This window comes from Podarcis liolepis (assembly GCF_965112155.1).
Source record: "Podarcis liolepis genome assembly, chromosome: 3".
Classification (NCBI taxonomy): domain Eukaryota; kingdom Metazoa; phylum Chordata; class Lepidosauria; order Squamata; family Lacertidae; genus Podarcis; species Podarcis liolepis.
The window spans coordinates 19,668,973-19,688,051 of record NC_139557.1 but is presented as its reverse complement, the minus strand read 5'-3'; the positions used below and the strand labels follow the sequence as shown (position 1 = coordinate 19,688,051).

The 19,079-nt window shown below is 44.7% G+C and overlaps 1 protein-coding gene and 1 long non-coding RNA gene across 4 annotated transcripts in view; one reads left to right on the top strand and one right to left on the bottom strand.

The window, feature by feature from the left end:
• The window catches only part of VSNL1 (visinin like 1), a 108,621-nt gene that overhangs the window by 28,350 nt on the left and 61,192 nt on the right, over positions 1 to 19,079 (bottom strand). The window lies entirely within an intron of this gene.
• Positions 1 to 19,079, top strand: part of LOC310703468 — a 155,531-nt gene that overhangs the window by 90,534 nt on the left and 45,918 nt on the right. The window lies entirely within an intron of this gene.

The following is a 19,079-nucleotide window of genomic DNA, read 5'->3' as shown; positions in this document are numbered from 1 at the left end:
GCCTGGGCGCTGTTACAAACAGCTGAATCCCGGCTATGTCTGGGAAATTCTGGATATATGACAACCCTAATTTAGCTGAAGAAGATCTATTTTTAATTAGGCCAAGGTCAGACTGAAAGGGGCAAAAGAGCTACCATAGAGTTGGGACGGGGCCAGTTTGGTGTGTGGCAAAGCAACAGCACCCAGCCAATAGACTCCTACAGATCTGTGTATTCCACAACTGGGGAATGGGTGCAACATGGAGGATGCTTTGTGTCTGAGCTATTTTTCTAGAAAATGAGCTGCCGGAACTCATCATGAACGCCTCCCTCGTTCTTTTATCATGGCAATGGTGCCCACCTCAAAGGTGCCAGAAATGTGTGCCAATGAGTTCCGGCTGAAATACAGTGGTACCTCAGGTTACATACGCTTCAGGTTACATACGCTTCAGGTTACAGACTCCGCTAACCCAGAAATAGTGCTTCAGGTTAAGCACTTTGCTTCAGGATGAGAACAGAAATTGGGGTCCGGTGGCGCGGCAGCAGCAGGAGGCCCCATTAGCTAAAGTGGTGCTTCAGGTTAAGAACAGTTTCAGGTTAAGTACGGACCTCCGGAATGAATTAAGTACTTAACCTGAGGTACCACTGTACCCCCTTGGTCTTACCAATGTTACCTTGAACAGCATGGAAGCCACTTCAAGTAGCATCTTCCTGCACCCCTTGATAACCCTTGACCCAACTCCATGCATCCTTGGCATGAGATGGGAGGTGTGGAGACACTTCCGACTTGCGCTTGGACCTCCAGCAATCTAAGAGGCACGGGAAGAAGCCATGCTGCAGCAATTCCTAGGATACTATGTGCACACAGATTGCTGCTCCAACATCTCATTATGGGACCTTCGATATTCAGCATACAGTGGTACCTCAAACAGAATCCATTCCGGAAGTCTGTTTGACTTTTGAAACGTTTGGAAACCAAGGCACAGCTTCTAATTGGCTGCAAGCGAAAACTGTGTCAGACATTCGGCTTCTGAAAAACGTTCAAAAACCGAAACACGTTTTTCAGCGTTTGGGAGCCGATTTGTTCATCAATTAAGCCGTTCAAGAACCAAGGTTCCACTTTACTATCAGCATAACAGAGGGAGGGCAGAGGGGAATGCACATCATCTGCTGCCAGAGGAAACCATTACTTACCAGAAGTGACTAGGTGACAGCCTAATTGCACTGCTGGCTTAAACACATTACGACGGTTATATACTTATGCCCTCCAACTTGCCTCATGTGAGTGTTGCTAAAACACACCCTTGGCTGCTCTCCTAATTGCAACTTCAGAGACAAGTTCTACTGCAGCGGTTAAGAACATGAACTATCGAGCTGGATGCTTGCCGGTTTTAAGGCTCAATAATTCTTTGCGAGGCAGAAAATAATAATTGTTGTTAGTTGAATTTATATACCGCCATATACCCAGGGGTCTCAGGGCAGTTCACGGAATAAAAATCAAGATATAAAACCACAAAACTCATAATAAAAATAAAAACAACAACCCAATAGCCCCCCCCCAAAAAAAACCAAAAAACCCACATTTTTAAAGGGCAAAGGATGTCAATCAGATCAATGAAAGGCCTGGTTAAAAAGGAACCTTTTTGCCTGGTGCCTAAAGGTTTATAATGAAGGCGCCAGGTGAACTTCCCTGGAGAGAGCATTCCACAGACAGGGAGCCACTGCAGAGAAGGCCTGTTAAAATGTGATAAATGGGGCTCACAGCATTCTCCTGATCTACATCCCTAAACTGGTTTGGGCATTCACGACTCAAAGCTCAAGATGGATTCACTTTCCTAGGCATATCATTATGGGTATCCTGTGAAGAGAGTGCTTGAATACTGTAGCCAGAATAGCACCCTCTGGATGTTGTAAGACAATTCTCATCATCTCATTGAAAGAGATGGGTTTGCTTAGTGTGGAGAAGGGATGTTTAAAAGGGAAACCTCAAATACCACATACTAATATTACTATAGAAGAAACATCAGCATGCTGAAGGGTTTTGTACCTTGGCTGTCCTTTGAAAGATGAGCCCTGGGAGACAGGAAGGGGAGGAAGACAATGCAAGATATTACCCTCTCCAGAGGGCATGCTTAATGCTCCCATGGCCAGTTATCAAGTGACTCTTGTGTCACTAGCCTAAAAAGAATGCCCTTTTCCAAGGCATGACAACTTATTAGTTTTCCTTTTCTGAAAGTGTAAGCAGAATCCACAGTCACTTCCCTTCACTGCCACAAAACAGTGGGTGGAGTCATACAGAAGCCCAGAAGGGCTGGCTGAAGCATTTAAATCATTCCTGATCTTAATCTTTTAAATGTTCCCTAAGACTGTCAGGGAGCATTATCAGCACAGAATGCAGATGCTGATGAGAAAGTCTACTTACATCTCCATCCACTTCTCTCTCACTCCCTGAATGATCAAACCAAAGGAGATGGCTATGCCTCTAGAGTCCTAGTGACCAAGGAGCCAGCAGAGGGAGGTGTCACAATGAGGGGCGTGTCACAAGGACCTCCGCAACCTAGCAACCACCAGCACTCAACTGACACTACTCTCAACTGACACTACAGTGGTGCCCCACAAGACGAAATTAATTCGTTCCGCAATTTTTGTCGTCTAACGAATTTTTCGTCTTGCGAAGCACGAAATCCCATAGGAATGCATTGAAAATCAATTAATGCGTTCCTATGGTCAAAAAAAGTCCAAACAAAGCCAAATTTGGTACAACAACAGTTTATTAACTGCTCTTTAAAGTCACACATACTGTAAAGAGCAGTTCAAAAATTTAAGGGAAAATAAATTAACTTTATAAACAAAACATGTATTTGTTTTTAGTCAAAGAAAAAAAGTCGCGAGACGTTTTCGTCTTGCGAAGCAAGCCCATAGGGGAAATTCGTCTTGCGAGGCAAATCGCGAACGGAAAAACCTTTCGTCTAGCGAGTTTTTTGTATTGCGAGGCATTCGTCTTGCGGGGCACCACTGTACTAAGTTTCCTTATATGGCTTTTAATCCATGTTCAGCTTTTTACAAGTATGAAAAATGAAATTTATTCCTTTATATTCAAGCTTCCGTTGTTCCTGCACTTACTGAGCATTAGCTATCTAATCTACCTCTCTGCCTCTTTGGTCCTATACTGCTGAACAGTGGAAAACCAGAAATCACCCCTTGCATGTTTATTCATTTTATTAACCTCCTTCACTAGCAGGTCCTATGGCAAGTTACAGCTATCTAAATTATAATTATTAGTGTTGCTATTAATTAAGTTTGTATACCGCCCTATATCCACAGGTTTCAGGGCAGTTCACAGGATAAGATCACAATATAAAAATACATAATAAAAATTAAAACCTAATTACCCACCCCCCCAAACACAAAAGGGCATTGGATGTTAACAGGGCGAGTCTTTAAAATACAACTCTCTGGTGTCAAAGGCCAGGTACCAGACCCCCTAAGTGCCCCCATTCCCCAGGGACAGTCCCAGATTTACAAAGGTGTCCCAGTTTCTGATTTGATCCTGGAATGTCCTATTTTAAATGTTCCCTAAGACGGTCATGGAGCGTTACCAGCACAGAATGCAGATGCTGATGAGAAAGTCTACTTACATCTCCATCCACTTTCTCTCTCACTCGTTGAATGATCAATCCAAAGGAGATGGCTATGCCTCTAGAGCCCTAGTGACCAATGAGCCAGCAGAGGGAGGTGTCACAATGAAGGGCGTGTCACAAGGACCTCCGCAACCTAGCAACCACCAGCACTCAACTGACACTACTCTCAACTGACACTACTAAGTTTCCTTATATGGCTTTTAATCCATGTTCAGCCCCAACACATTTTAACAGGGCATTGGATGTCAATCAGATCAACCAAAGGCCTGGTTAAAAAGGAACATTTTTGCCTGGCACCTAAAGGGGTACAATGAAGGCGCCAGGCAAACTTCCCTGGGGAGAGCATCCCATAGATGGGGACCCACTGCAGAGAAGGCCTGTTCTCATGTTGCCACCCTCTGGACCTCTCAAGGAGGAGGCACACAAAGGAGGGCCTCAGAAGATGATCTCAGGGTCTGAGCAGGTTCATATGGAAAGAGGCGGTCCTTGAGGTATTGCAGTCCTAAGCTGTTTAAAGCTTTATAGGTCAAAACCAGCACTTTGAATTGGGCCCAGAAACTAACTTGTAGCCAGTGCAGTTGGACCAAGATCAGTGTAATATGCTCAAACCGCCTTGCTCCATTGAGCAACCTGGCCGCTGAACTCTGCACCAGCTGAAGTTTCCAAACCGTCTTCAGAGGCAGCCCTATGTGTAACGCATTGCAGTAATCTAACCTGGAGGTTACCAGAGCATAGACAACAGTAGTTGGCTATCCCTGTCCTGATAGGGGTGTAGCTAGGCCACCAGCCGAAGCTGATGGAAGGCACTCCGGGCCACTGAGGCCACCTGAGTCTCGAGCGTCAGCAAAGGATCCAGGAGGACTCCCAAGCTACGAACCTGCTCCTTCAGAGGAAGCGTAACCTCATCAAGAGCAAGAACATGTCTATTACCAAGGTTTAATAGGCCACTTGTTGGCCCGAAGGCTCTTGGAACGGCTCACAATGATTTAAAAGAGCAAAAATAGAACATGGAAGTGCATCACTAAAATCACCACAAAAGAATAATACCACCAGCAGCAAAGTCAACATGAAAACAGAGCAACAGATTGGAAAGGTTAGATGCATTAAAAGCACTCAAAAGATGCCAGGCTATGTCAAGAGAATCACTCCATTGGTCAAATTTCTGGAAACTCGTGGGACAACGAAAAGGACCTCGAAGACTATCGTAATCACTTTCTGTGTGTCTCAATATTACCATCTGCAATACAGACATAATACTAGCGTGCTTCGTGGAGTTGAGGCAAAACACATTAGAAGCATTATGATAGCTATCACAAGAAGCTTAAAAGTAATAAATAGGGCTTTTCATTTTCTTCAGAATAATGGTTATATTGCTAATACACCATTTTCTTGAGCCTTGCTGTATTAATTCATCAAACCCCCCCCCCCCCCCGCATTTCTATTCAAAGATTCAGAAACACAGGAATTTGTGAAAGCACATTGCACACGGTAATTTGCCTGTCTATGTAGTCATCAATCCATCTTCCCCTCTCCTCTCCCTCTTAAGAGAATCAAGATTTAAATCCCAGCTCCGGAAAGCAATTCACTCTGGTTGCTAAGCAGCTGCCTTATGCACATGGAACAGGCAATCACGAAGATTCTTAACAGTTGCAAAAGTGGAAATCTCTTGTTGGTAAAAAAAAAAAAGGCACTGAGTTACAAATCAGCTAGGAACCCACTAAGTGGGAATATTAGATTAACAACATTCCTTCCGCTAAAATATAACAGTTTTAACAGCTTCATTGAGCTTGACAAGAGTGTGCTACCCGGGGGGAGACAGTCAACTGCTCCTTCTGCCTTAAGATGAGCTCTGTGTTGCTTGAAAGTGTATGGATGTTCTTTAAAGGCAATTGATCCCAAAGAAAGCATGTCTTCGTCTTCATATTCTCTATGCCAGGTGTGGGAAACTTGCAATTCTGCAGGTGTTGTTCGGCTCTTTAACTCGCATTGGCCCCAGCCAGAATGCCCAGTGGGGAGGAATGATGGGAGTTGTACACCCAACAATATTTGGGACGTGGGTGGCGCTGTGGGTTAAACCACAGAGCCTAGGACTTGCCGATCAGAAGGTCGGCGGTTCGAATCCCCATGACGGGGTGAGCTCCCGTGGCTCGGTCCCTGCTCCTGCCCACCTAGCAGTTCGAAAGCATGTCAAAGTGCAAGTAGATAAATAGGTACCGCTCCAGTGGGAAGGTAAACGGCGTTTCCGTGAGCTGCTCTGGTTCGCCAGAAGCAGCTTAGTCATGCTGGCCACATGACCCGGAAGCTGTACGCCGGCTCCCTCGCCCAATAAAGCGAGATGAGCGCCGCAACCCCAGAGTTGGTCACATCTGGACCTAATGGTCAGGGGTCCCTTTACCTTTATGTGGCGGGAACCACCATGCAGCAGCCCAGATCAGACTTAATAATAATAATAATAATAATAATAATAATAATAATAATAATTTATCATTTGTACCCCGCCCATGTGGCTGGGTTTCCCCAGTCACTCTGGGCGGCTTCCAACAAAACACTAAAATACAATAACCTATTAAACATTAAAAGCTTCCCTAAACAAGGCTGCCTTCAGATGTCTTCTAAAAGTTTGGTAGTCGTTTTTCTCTTTGACATCTGGTGGGAGGGCGTTAAACAGGGCGGGCGCCACTACCGAGAAGGCCCCCTGCCTGGTTCCCTGTAGCTTCATTTCTCGCAGTGAAGGAACCACCAGAAGGCCCTCGGCGCTGGACCTCAGTTTCTGGGCAGAATGATGGAGGTGGAGACGCTCCTTCAGGATCTAAACTGTGGGCATCATCTCTGCCCATGTGAGCCACCCCTGTGTTCATGAGGATTGGAAAAATCAGCAGCACATCCAGTGACACAATGTTAAGGAAAAACAGTGTAAACAAATGATGGGAAGACACCATATATCGTATCATCCTCGGTTCCCCAGAAGTTGTTGGACTACAACTCCCATCATCCCTTGCCAGCAGGACCAGTAGACAGGGATGGTGGGTGTTGTAGTCCTACAACTTCTGGGGAACCGAGGTTGAGAAAGGCTGGCCCTGACAATCATCTCTCCCGCCCACGTACAACACGCAGATTGCACCGCAGAAGGCGCAACTGAAATCATCCGGTGGAGGAGGGGGCACTTAATCTGAGTGAGCAACCACCAATTTCTAGGGCTCATCTAAATTATTTTGCAAAAGCTAAGAAAACGGAGATGCTTTGACTGTTTCAGCTGAGAGTCAAAATGGACAAAGCCTTTTTTAAAAACCAACAACTGATTAGCCGATAGACGTGCTTCAATAAAAGCGCAAGTGTGTTTTGTATGTGGGATTAAAAAAAGATATATAGCACAGTGAAACCAATATTCTTGCACTAGTGTAATGCAGGCATCACCAACCAGATGTTTTGGACTACAATTCCCATCATCCCTGACCACTGGCCATGTTAGCTATGGATCATGGGAGTTGTAGGCCAAAAACAACTGGAGAGCCGCAGGTTGGGGATGCCTGGTGTAATGGCTCATACCCTGTGCTGTTTATCTAGAAAAAGAGGTGCCGGAACTCACCATGAATGCTCCCCTTATTCTCTTATAATGGCAATGGCACCCACTTGAGAGGGGCCGGAACTGAGTTCCGGTGAGTTCTGGCTGGAAAAAAGCCCAGCTGATACCAGAGGTAATGGTGGCACAAACTGTGTATTACAGTGTGGGTCGTGCCAATGATTGGAGGTGCGCACTTGAACTGGAACATGTGCCAAGTGGATGGGGCTGTTTGCAAAGAACCCTTCTTTCCTTCCCCTCCACAAACAGCTTCTCCCTGGCTGTTTTTCTTCTAGACAGGCATTACTAGCAATTGGAAAGAAATGTGGAAAACTGGCAAAATAAGATGACATATTTTTTTAGGGGGAAGTAAGTGTTGTTTTTTTAACCAATTCTAACACACGAAAGTATGCTACAAAAATGTGAATATAAAAAATCTGCCCATTTGCTGTATAATTTGGTGCATAATTCAGCAAATACTTCGACCCCCCCCCCCTTTTTTTGTCAGCAAAGCACGGACAACGGATATCATGTAAATAGTTTTTGGTGGCGATCACATGAACAGGGATAATTTCTCTGTTTATCTCTCTTCCTCCAAACCAGTATGACTCAACATTGCTCAGCTAGAGAGAACGGCCACCCTGGAGACTGCTTTTTGTGCTGCAGAGGTATTTCAGAAATAACTCCAGCCCCCACAAAGTAGTTTTGATGCGTTTGACACCAGCCATGAGACTACTGTATGTTAGCTATGCAAGATGCTAGCCAAACCCTCTGTGACTATTCCAGCCAGCCTTGATGCATGCTGTTCAGCGGGGCATGTTCTCTGATTGTTTCCCAGGACGTCCCTTGGGGGGGGGGTTAAGGTCAAAAACAGTCATGTTCAAACCAGAATGCAAATTATCCCAGATGCATTGGTTCTAACTTATGCATGCAGCTTAGTTCCGAATACAAGGTCTGGTTAAAACCAGTCCTTTCCATTGGGCTGGGAAACTAACTAGGAGTATGTACAGTCAGGCCAGGATCAGTGTTATATGCTCAAACCAATCTGGCCACTGAATTCTGCACCAGCTGATGTTTCTGAACTGTCTTCAGAGGCAGACCCACGTATAACACACTGCAGTAATCTAACCTAGAGGTTACCAGAGCACAGACGATGGATGTTAGGATGGACTTGTAAAAGGGTAAAAGAGTATTGGGAAACAATCCATAATGAACTGGAAAAAATGTTTAAAAGTACTTTCCCCAAAAAACCCAGAGTCCTTTCTGTTGGGGATAATTCAGACTGAAATTCCCAGACTACTGCGGCCCATGTTTTCTTAGCCCAAAAATGGAAAACGAGCGAGGTCCCAACCAAAGAAGAATGTCAGCTTAAGTTGACAGAATATGTACAACATAACATATAGAATAAGAGAACAAGAAGAACATACCTTTAGAGAAGACTGGAAAACGTTTATTGAATATATGGGAAATAATTGTGTGCAGCTGAAAACGCCGGCAGCATTAAGATAAATCCAACAGTGTAAATCAGTTTTGATGGAGAATATAACATGATGTTTTGTACTGAACTATTTTCCATCAGAGAAGATTTAAACTTCAGCAACAGCCAATGGTCAGGGATGGTCAGCATTCTGGTACAAATCGCTGGAGGGCACCAGCTTGAGGGGAAAGCTGATTTAAACCATGGTATACTGAAACAAAGCAAGATCTGTAAACATATTTTGATTTTGGCTTGTTTCTATAAGTCATGGTTGAAGCTTTAAATGAACCACAGTTTCGACAGGAGGATTCAAATGTTGTTATCAGGCCTCAAATGTTGAGCGCTGCCCTTTTTAAAGCTGTATCATGTATAGACTCTATGGGGATAATTCTTTTCTCAGTCAATTCAATATCTGGTATCTCAGTCAATTCAATATCATGTTGTACGGATGCCTGATGATCATCTTCCAAAGCAACTACTCTATTCCAAACTTTAAAATGGAAAGCGTAATGCTGGTGGTCAACAAAAGAGGTTTAAAGACTTTCTCAAGGCAAATCTAAAAAAAAATGTAGTATAAACACTGAAAACTGGGAAACACTGGCCTGCGAGCGCTCCAGTTGGAGAACAGCCTTTCCCAAAGGTGTCGTGGGCTTTGAAGACACTCGAACTCAGGACGCAAGGGAGAAACGTACTAGGAGGAAGGCATTCTTGGCAAATCCACACCGTAATCAACTCCCACCTGGAAACCAATATCCCCACTGCGGAAGGACGTGTGGATCCAGAATTGGCCTCCACAGTCACTTATGGACACAGCGCTAATACCGTATTCACGGAAGACAATCTTACTTGGTTATGACTGGTCGCCAAAGAGAGAGAGAAATCTTTTCTCAGTCAATTCAATATCTGGTAGGACATGAAGCAACACAGTGAAGAGATGAGGCAACATCTTATTCTCCTGCAGTTTTGTAGCTGAGAGGGGGATCTTGTTGCCTGGGCAGCCCAAGACCTCACTGCTGATGCTTGTGCCCTAGAGAGGTCACTTATCGTGCTGCTAACTCAGCAAAAACAATGCGGGAGGCAGCAGTTAAGAGTTACTGGCCACTGCAGCCACAAAAGGTGCTGTGATTCTCCAGCGGTTTGGCTTTACCCCGGGAGGCGCATTCCATTGTCTCTCAAGACAAGATGGATGCCAACAACAGCAACTTCCAGTTACCCAGATATTTCACTTATATCACCAGTTGTATTAACAAAAAACAACAACAAAGAAAAACACTGTATTTGGATTTATTCCTGAGCCAACAGGTGATATTATTCAACCTCTCCACAGCTGTGGAAAAAGCATGCCTGCTTGGGGAAGAGTTTTCTGCTATAATTTCTGATAATTGATAGTTATTTAGATCACATCACTATCCCTTGACATGGCCTACTCATAAGGGGCTCGTGTTCTAGGATGATCAATGGATATTTTTATTAATTGATTGATTGATTTTGATGCAGGTACAATTGGAAAGCGAAACAGGTGGATCTTTTCAAATGACATACCTGTTGGTTTTTTGTTCCTGGTTAACACAGCAGCCCAAGGAATGCTAAATAATATTTGTCTTTTACCTAGCATCACATGCCATGACAAAATCTTTGTTTTACTATTGCAATCTCGGGGGCGAGCTTAGAAAAGTTAGCATTGCAATTCAAAACCTGTTAAAGGTGATTTCTAGGGAGCTTACAGGTCCACATGACTGACAGGTTTTGACATTCCTCCTGTCAGTGTCATTCTGGTAAAAAGTCCTCCCTGCTCTGAGGAGTGGATGGAGATAAGTTGTCAGCTGCCCTGTGAATCTAATAAAACAACAACAACAACCACCACTGTTTTTTTCGCTCTATAAGACACACCTTTTCCCTCCTAAAAAGAAAGGGGGGATGTGTGTGCGTCTTATGCAGTGAATGCAGGCTTCTGGCTTAGCCCCTCAGTCCCTTCCCCCACCTCCCGGAAAAGCCCCCAAGAGCCGCGTGGAGCGTGTGTGCGGCTCTTGGGGGCTTTTCCCCGAGGAGGGAGAAGGGCAGCTCATCAGTAGAAGAGGAAGAAGTTTGGATTTGATATCCCGCTTTATCACTACCCGAAGGAGTCTCAAAGCGGCTAACATTCTCCTTTCCCTTCCTCCCCCACAACAAACACTCTGTGAGGTGAGTGAGGCTGAGAGACTTCAAAAAAGTGTGACTGGCCCAAGGTCACCCAGCAGCTGCATGTGGAGGAGCGGGGAAGAGAACTCGGTTCACCAGATTACGAGTCCACCACTCTGAACCACTAGACCACGCCCTTCTCCCTTCTCGGGGAAAAGCCTGCAAGCGCCGCATACACGCTCCACGTGGCTTGCGAAAGGGAGCGCTGAGCAGAGCCTGGGATACATACAGGCTCTGCTTAGCGCCCCCTATAAAGAATTTTTTTTCCTTGCATTCCCCCTCTAAAAACTAGGTGCGTCTTATGGTCAGGTGCGTCTTGTGGAGTGAAAAATACGACAGTCCTGGGAAATTTTACTATTGTCTGTGATGGCTATTAGCTCCATTCAAAAGGCACAGAAATGCAAGACTAATCAGTCTTGTTCCATTATTTAACTGTAGCAAGATGGGAATCCAGCTTTATTTTTTTTTAAATGAGGTTAGGGAAGAGAGGCTGGATCCTTCCTTTTGATCTCCAGCCTTTTTGCAGTCAATCAGTGAGTTCTATCACAAAAAATGAAGAAATAAAAGGGAGCAAGGAATCAAGCAAGGAGATAGTTACTTCCCTCTTTTTCTTCAATGGGATTCCTACTTCATACTTAACAAAACTTCTTTGCAAGATTGTTTGCATTTCTAATTAAAAGCCAAAGCTTGCAAATCAGCTGCCTTTGTTAAACAAATGTATTTTACAAGCCAAAACCTATGCAAGGACATTCCCAGTTTGCATAGGACTGCACTCTGAATTAAAGTAAGAAGAAGGGTGCAGAGGGAATTTTGGCAGTGCTTTATAGCTGGAATTTAGTAGATTATTCCATCTTACTCTTAAATTTTGAACTGACCTTTACTCAGTGTTTTCTGAGACTATGGAAGTATCAAGAAACTCTGACAATCCATGTAAATAAGTTTCTTTTTAATCTGCCCAATTTTGCATTTCTCACCAGGCACAAGAGCAAAATTGTGTCTGCTTTTGATAGCGTGATTTTATCATATCATTTGCCATGCAGGCTACTGAAGAAGGAAGCAAATTACTATTCTGGGGACCTTAAATAAAGGAGATCAAGTACAAAAAGAATTTGTTTCTGATAAACTCCAGTGTAGCTTTGCTAAACCCCATAGGCAGAAAGTTTCAGTGATCCAGCTTAGTAACCGGGCTCTAGCACATGAAAACTCATACTACAAAGGAATTTAGCCTTTAAGTTACAACTAGACATCTTATTGAAAAACTGCTCCTACTTCTTTCATTTTTGTAATGATATTTCTTAGTGGGAAAATTAAAATAAGCACTCTGCTGGCCAAATCCCAAGCTCTCGCTCAATTTGTGGCTGTACCAGAAAACAGCAATGTAAACATTGTTTGATATATGAAACAAACAAACAAAAAATCCTTCCAGTAGCACCTTAGAGACCAACTAAGTTTGTTATTGGTATGAGCTTTTGTGTGCATGCACACTAAAGCTCATACCAGTAACAGACTTATTTGGTCTCTAAGGTGCTACTGGAAGGATTTTTTTTATTTTGTTTCGACTACAGCAGACCAACACGGCTACCTACCTGTAACTTGATATATGAACTTATATACAGTGGTATCTCAGGTTAAGTACTTAATTTGTTCCAGAGGTCCGCTCTTAACCTGAAACTGTTCTTAACCTGAAGCACCATTTTAGCTAATGGGGCCTCCTGCTGCTGCCGCACTGCCAGAGCACAATTTCTGTTCTCATCCTGAAGCAAAGTTCTTAACCCGAGGTACTATTTCTGGGTTAGTGGAATCTGTAACCTGAAGCGTATGTAACCTGAAGCGTATGTAACCCAAGGTACCACTGTACAAGATATGTGGCAGAGCGAGGAACAAGTACTTGAAAAGTTTGAAAGCAGATGGGGAGGGGGAACTGCCAGAAGCTGTTAAATGAATCTCCCAGTAAAAGAAAAAAAGAAATAAAGGATTAAGAGGAGATTTAAGAAGAATGAAGTGGCAATATGAGGAAGAAATGGACACATGTTTGCAACAAGAGTGGGAAACCTGATTTTTTAAAGAAGAAATTGTATCAAATTAAAATGATTTGGACTGATTTGTAATAATTTGGAAAACCAATGAAGTAAAGAAAAGAAATTCACCCTATGTAAACTGGAGTTATGCAACTCTACCAGACAACACCAGTGTTGATAAACACGTACAATAATGCATGTCATGATTTTGCTGTATTTTATGACATTTTGATTTTAAATTGCTATCTGCAACTCTCGAGTAGCACGTAGAAGAGCAGGAATAAAAATCTCCCTCTGTATATAAATGAATCAGATTGTTGCACTAGCATGGACTTCACAACCTTGGCTGCCAAGCCCAGCCACAACTTGTACCATCCAAGGGACCCAAACAACTGGTGAAATGAAATCAAAAACAAAGACACAAAGACAAGGTTTGCTGGGCATGTTTAGCCTGGAGAAGAGGAGGTTAAGGGGTGATATGATAGCCATGTTCAAATATATAAAATAATGTCACATAGAGGAGGGGGAAAGGTTGTTTTCTGCTGCTCCAGAGAAGCGGACATGGAGCAATGGATCCAAACTACAAGAAAGAAGATTCCACCTAAACATTAGGAAGAACTTCCTGACAGTAAGAGCTGTTCGACAGTGGAATTTGCTGCCAAGGAGTGTGGTGGAGTCTCCTCCTTTGGAGGTCTTTAAGCAGAGGCTTGGCAACCATATGTCAGGAGTGCTCTGATGGTGTTTCCTGCTTGGCAGGGGGTTGGACTCGATGGCCCTTGTGGTCTCTTCCAACTCTATGATTCCATGATTCTATGGTCAAGCAATTCAAGGCTCAAACTCATGAACAAGGCGGCCCAGTTTGTACAACACAGGAAGTCATGGTTTGGAAGAATTCATGACCGTGGCTTAGGGCCACATCCAAGCCATCAGTAAGTCAGGAACAAACCTTGGTTATAGATCACTGTTTATCAATAAGGAAACAAACTGAAATCTTTGATTTGGACTAAAGCAGAGATTGTGGTTTGTTTCCTAAGAGTGCTACTGTCCTACAAGTCATTGAAGCAGCTGCTAGAAGAGAACCCTTTACTGCAGATTTCTATGGGCCACCAAGCAAGGTGGATAATCAAATCTCAGATAAATTGGATCAGTCAAGTACAGTGGTACCTCGGGTTACATACGCTTCAGGTTACAGACTCCACTAACCCAGAAATAGTAGAAGAGTTTGGATTTGATATCCCGCTTTATCACTACCCTAAGGAGTCTCAAAGCGGCTAACATTCTCCTTTCCCTTCCTCCCCCACAACAAACACTCTGTGAGGTGAGTGGGGCTGAGAGACTTCAAAGAAGTGGGACTGTCCCAAGGTCACCCAGCAGCTGCATGTGGAGGAGCGGGGAAGAGAACCCGGTTCACCAGATTACGAGTCTATCGCTCTTAACCACTACACCACACTGGCTCTTGGGTTACCTTGGGTTAAGAAATTTGCTTCAGGATGAGAACAGAAATCGTGCTATGCGGTGCGGCAGCAGCAGGAGGCCCCATTAGCTAAAGTGGTACCTCAGGTTAAGAACAGTTTCAGATTAAGAACGGACCTCCAGAACGAATTAAGTACTTAACCCGAGGTACCACTGTATACTTGTTCTGGGACCCAGCGAAGCATCACTTCTACCTAACTCATCTGCAAGGGGCAGGTTAGCTGGGCTCTGATGCCACCCATAACCACATCTGCTCACACAGAGATTCAAGAAGAACCTCCCATGCGGCCGCAATGTTCCAATTCAGGCCTGGCAAATTGCTTCAAACTACTGGCCCTCCAGTGTGCGTCACATTGCAAGATCAGGCAGCACTGCTCTTCCTCAGTCCTCCCGCATGCGGGTTATTTTCAGCAGAAGTGGAAATGGGCCCATGTGCACAGCCTGGGGGCGAGTGGCTGACAAATAACGCGATGTGAGATGCAGGAAGGCCTTTGCCAAAAACAGCTAAATTGCTTGACTATGTTGAAGCGCACTCTGGCACAGTAGTGGCAGCAGGAACGGAATGGAGAATAGTCCGTACCGCAGCCTCGGAGAACTAAGGAGTCCTGTTCAGGCATTCAATGAACATGGGGAGCAAGTCCAGCACCTCTTGGCCCTACCCATTACCTCCACAAGGGCCCTGTCTGTACACAGCTCTCCTAGTACACTGGGAAATGTATGGTCTTCCTGGATCACATGTGTGGATGTGTGCAGGCCTGGGCGATGTAGCGATACATTGCCGGAAACCGGTTTAAAGTTAAAATCATGAGCTGGCAAATGAAGTTGATGGACTATGCTGAAATGGCTGAAATGGCCAGCATGACTAAACCGGTTCTGGCTCAACGGGACATCATGACGGAAACCAGAGCACATGGAAATGCCGTTTACCTCCCCGCTGCAGCAGTACCTATTTATCTAATTGCACTGGTGTGCTTTTGAACTGCTAGATTGGCATTCTGTCTATAGGTAGGGCTGGCCCTGCCTCGCTACAGGCAGATACTTCTTTTCGTGAGCGAGATCTGGCATGGAAAGAGGCCATGCACTGATCCATCCAGAAAGGTCCTGAACTTACCAGAGGTTCAGAAAACCAACTTGCTCAATTCTGACAAACTTAAGTCTAGCCAGGAGGATAAACAATTATCCTTGTCCCGAGCACAGAGGATAGTGATCGCGCCAAGCTACATTTAGGGTGTGTGAATGGATCCGCACATAAGAAACTGTTATTATGTACTTCGATATGTTGTCTTGCAGGAATAAAAGCATTGGGAATAATGGACTCGGTTTCTTTCACTGATGCTTTTAACAGTTCAGCAATACGCTCAAGTAGACTCTTAGTGTTAACACCTCCATATAGCTATTTGGGCTTTTTAATAAAAAAAATTTAGAAGACAGGCTGAATAATATTCTGTACTTTTCATAAGCAGACCTGCTTCTTCCATGGAAATAGCTAGAAACTCCCTAAGCAGGAAGGATTCTGTAAAAACATATGAAACAACCCAACCTAATTCACTAGCACCAACCAGAAAAACAGCACGTTCACTCCCTTTGTCCTCTCACTTGTAGCTTCAGCAACTTAATTTTCCAGCACAAACGTTTCCCTCACTGTTGTTTTGTCACGCTTGAAATATATAATTAAGAGAGCAAATTTGCGCAGCAAGTTCGTTGGAAGAGCTCTGCGGTTCTGTTGGCAAAAAGACGGCAATTCGTGCAAACCCTAATGGAACACAAAGAGAGAAATTTGCTTTCCTTCAGGTTGGAAGGAAAAAAATAAGGCTGATGTCCCAAGGTGCTGGAAATGTTCAATCTATGATTAGCAGAAACATGACCTGAATCTCAACGGCTGCCTTTCGCAATTACACAAGGTATCTAGACTGATGACTCACAAGGTGTTTGGCTACAGTTTGATGCCACACAAAAACCACTGCGTACAGCGTGGCAGAAATTGGTTGTGACGGTGCATAATTGCTCATTGTTGATCTGCCTGGGCTAATGACAGTGGGATATGAATGCCATGGATAGAAAACATTAGAAAAGCGCTTCTTCCAAAGTTGCCTCAAGTGGAGGAGAAGCCACCATAACATGCCTCTACATGCCGGTCAAGTAACTCTTAGGAAAAAACCCAAAGCCACCACAAGGAGGTCCTTCTAGGAACCGGGCTAATGTTTGTGTGGGGAGAAAATGACTCAGGAATGCCTCCCACATTAACTGAGGCAGGAAGTTCTGAATAGCGCTTTTTTTCAGCCGGAACTCTCCGGAACTCAGTTAGGGCGCTTCTCAGATGGGCGCCATTACCATTATAAGGGAATAAGGGAGGCATTCATGGTGAGTTCTGCACCTCTTTTTCTAGAAAAAAAGCACTGATTCTGATGTACTGGCGCAATACAGGAATTGCTTCTCCTATGCTGCTAAACATAGGAGCCAATTTCTGGGGGCCGAGCTCCCTTCAGGGCCCCCCAATAAAATATTTGAGGGTGCCACCCCCACCAAAGTTGATGAGCACTGCCACTCAAAAGATGTGTCTGTGCCACATCTTGTGGTCAGTTTATATGGGGCCACCTGGCTCACCCACCGCATTGGTGCTCTGGCTGACGTGATAAGGATTTACAAGTCCCACTGCCTTTGAAGTGAGCTTCAGGAAACACTGCGAACCGGAACTGGTCCAACATCAGCAAAGCATTTCGTGAAAGTTTGCCGTGAGGTGGTGCTTTGGGGAAGGTCAGATCTTATGTGTGAAAGTGTGGCGTTTGTGCAGGTTCTGCCGCCTCACGGTAGGCCAAAAACGGAAATACACCCACAGAACAATCCTAAGGGCAGGCTGCAGGTCAGGGTGGAAGGGGTGGTTTGGTTTCAGAGTGGATGCTGTGGTTGTTTTCGCCACACCAGCAGAGAGAGGGTCTTGCATCAGCTCTCTCTCCAAGAAATGGGCCAGCTTTGGATCCATTGGCCCTGCTGTCACTGGTCCTGCTCCTCTTCCTCTCTTAATATTGCTCCCATCAACTGGCATTCAGCGGCACACTGAATCTGAACAGACATTGCCGGGTGGATGGGACGACTCCAGAGGAATGAAAAAAGACAGCTCCATTGTAATGTGTGAAACTGACAACATGTGAAAAGCAGCCGGTGACCGCAAACATTTGGCGAATTCTGCAAAATTCTGATCCATTCATTATGGTATGTGAGGAGCAACAGGAGCTCACCCCATTGCAGGGATTCGAACTGCTGACCTTCTGATTGGCAAGCCCAAGAGGCTCAGTACGTTTCCAAGCACAATTCAAAGTGTTGGTGCTGACCTTTAAAGCCCTAAACGGCCTCGCCTGGATACCTGAAGTAGCGTCCACCCCCATCGTTCAGCCCAGACACTGAGGTCCTCCTTCGAGGGCCTTCTGGCAGTTCCCTCACTGCAAGAAGTGAACTTACAGGGAACCAGGCAGAGGGCCTTCTCAGTAGTGGCACCCTCCCTGTGGAACGCCCTCCCATCAGATGTCAAGGAAATAAACAACTATCTGACTTTTAGAAGACATCTGAAGGCAACTCTGTTTAGGGAAGTTTTTAATGTTTGATGTTTTTTCGTGTTTTTAATATTCTGTTGGGAGCTGCCCTATGTGGCTGGGGAAACCCAGTCAGATGGGCATGGGAAGAAGAAGAAGAAGAAGAAGAAGAAGAAGAAGAAGAAGAAGAAGAAGAAGAAGAAGAAGTTGTTATTGTTGTTGTACCTGGTACATGAGGAAGTATCACTGACTCCGAATATACTGCCCCCCACCCTTTGCGAACACCCCTAACCCATACAAAAAATCTGAACTGTTAGGAAATGAAGATATGAGATTCTGGAGGGCCTGCCCCCGGTTTTTGCCCCAAGGGAAGATTTGGGCCTAAATATGAATCATTTTAGCAAGCGTGGCAGGAGGCACAACACATTCCTGGCTCCCGTAAGAGTCGCGAGGTCACAAGCAACGCTTGCTGCCTACTATGCAAGGGAGTGTTTGGCGCAACACCCTCTTTTCATAGTGCAAGTGTGGAGGAGGTGTATTCATAGTGACAACAGAAGCGTTACAGGAAGCTGAGGAAAGGCAATGCAAAATGTTGCATTGCCAACAATGCATCCTTTATGAAAAACTGCTGGGTTGTAAGAACTCAGATTACCTTTTTTCGCTACATAACAGCAGATTCAGAGATTCAGTAGCAAACTCCCAGTGAAAAGGCTCACGGCTTGATTAACTTTGTGTTCCCTTTGCGTGTAACCGAACCCGTGTGAGGCACATTTAAGTTGTGTTGAGTTGAACAGGAAAGCACAATCTTCACTCTGTGACTTTAGTTTTGAAGGACTGCTTGTTGTTGTTTTTCCAGATGTGCTGTCTTTCCAAAGGAAACCCAGATTAAAATCCCCATTTGCTATGAAGCTCACAGGGTGATCGTGGGTGCTATCTGTCAGCTTAATTTATCCCTTTACAAAACTGGCAGAATTTTTATTATGAAAGCACGTATTCTGGGGAGAATGCTTTCAATGCTCCCTCCCCTTCATCTCTCCAGCTTCATATTGGATGCATAAGTGCATCGTTCTCATGCATACCATGTACACAATTGTGGGCAAAGGTAAAGGTAAAGGACCCCTGGACAGTTAAGGCCAGCCAAAGGCGACTAGGGGGTTGCAGCACTCATCTCGCTTTCAAGCCAAGGGAACTGGCGTTTGTCCACAGACAGTTTTCTGGGTCATGTGGC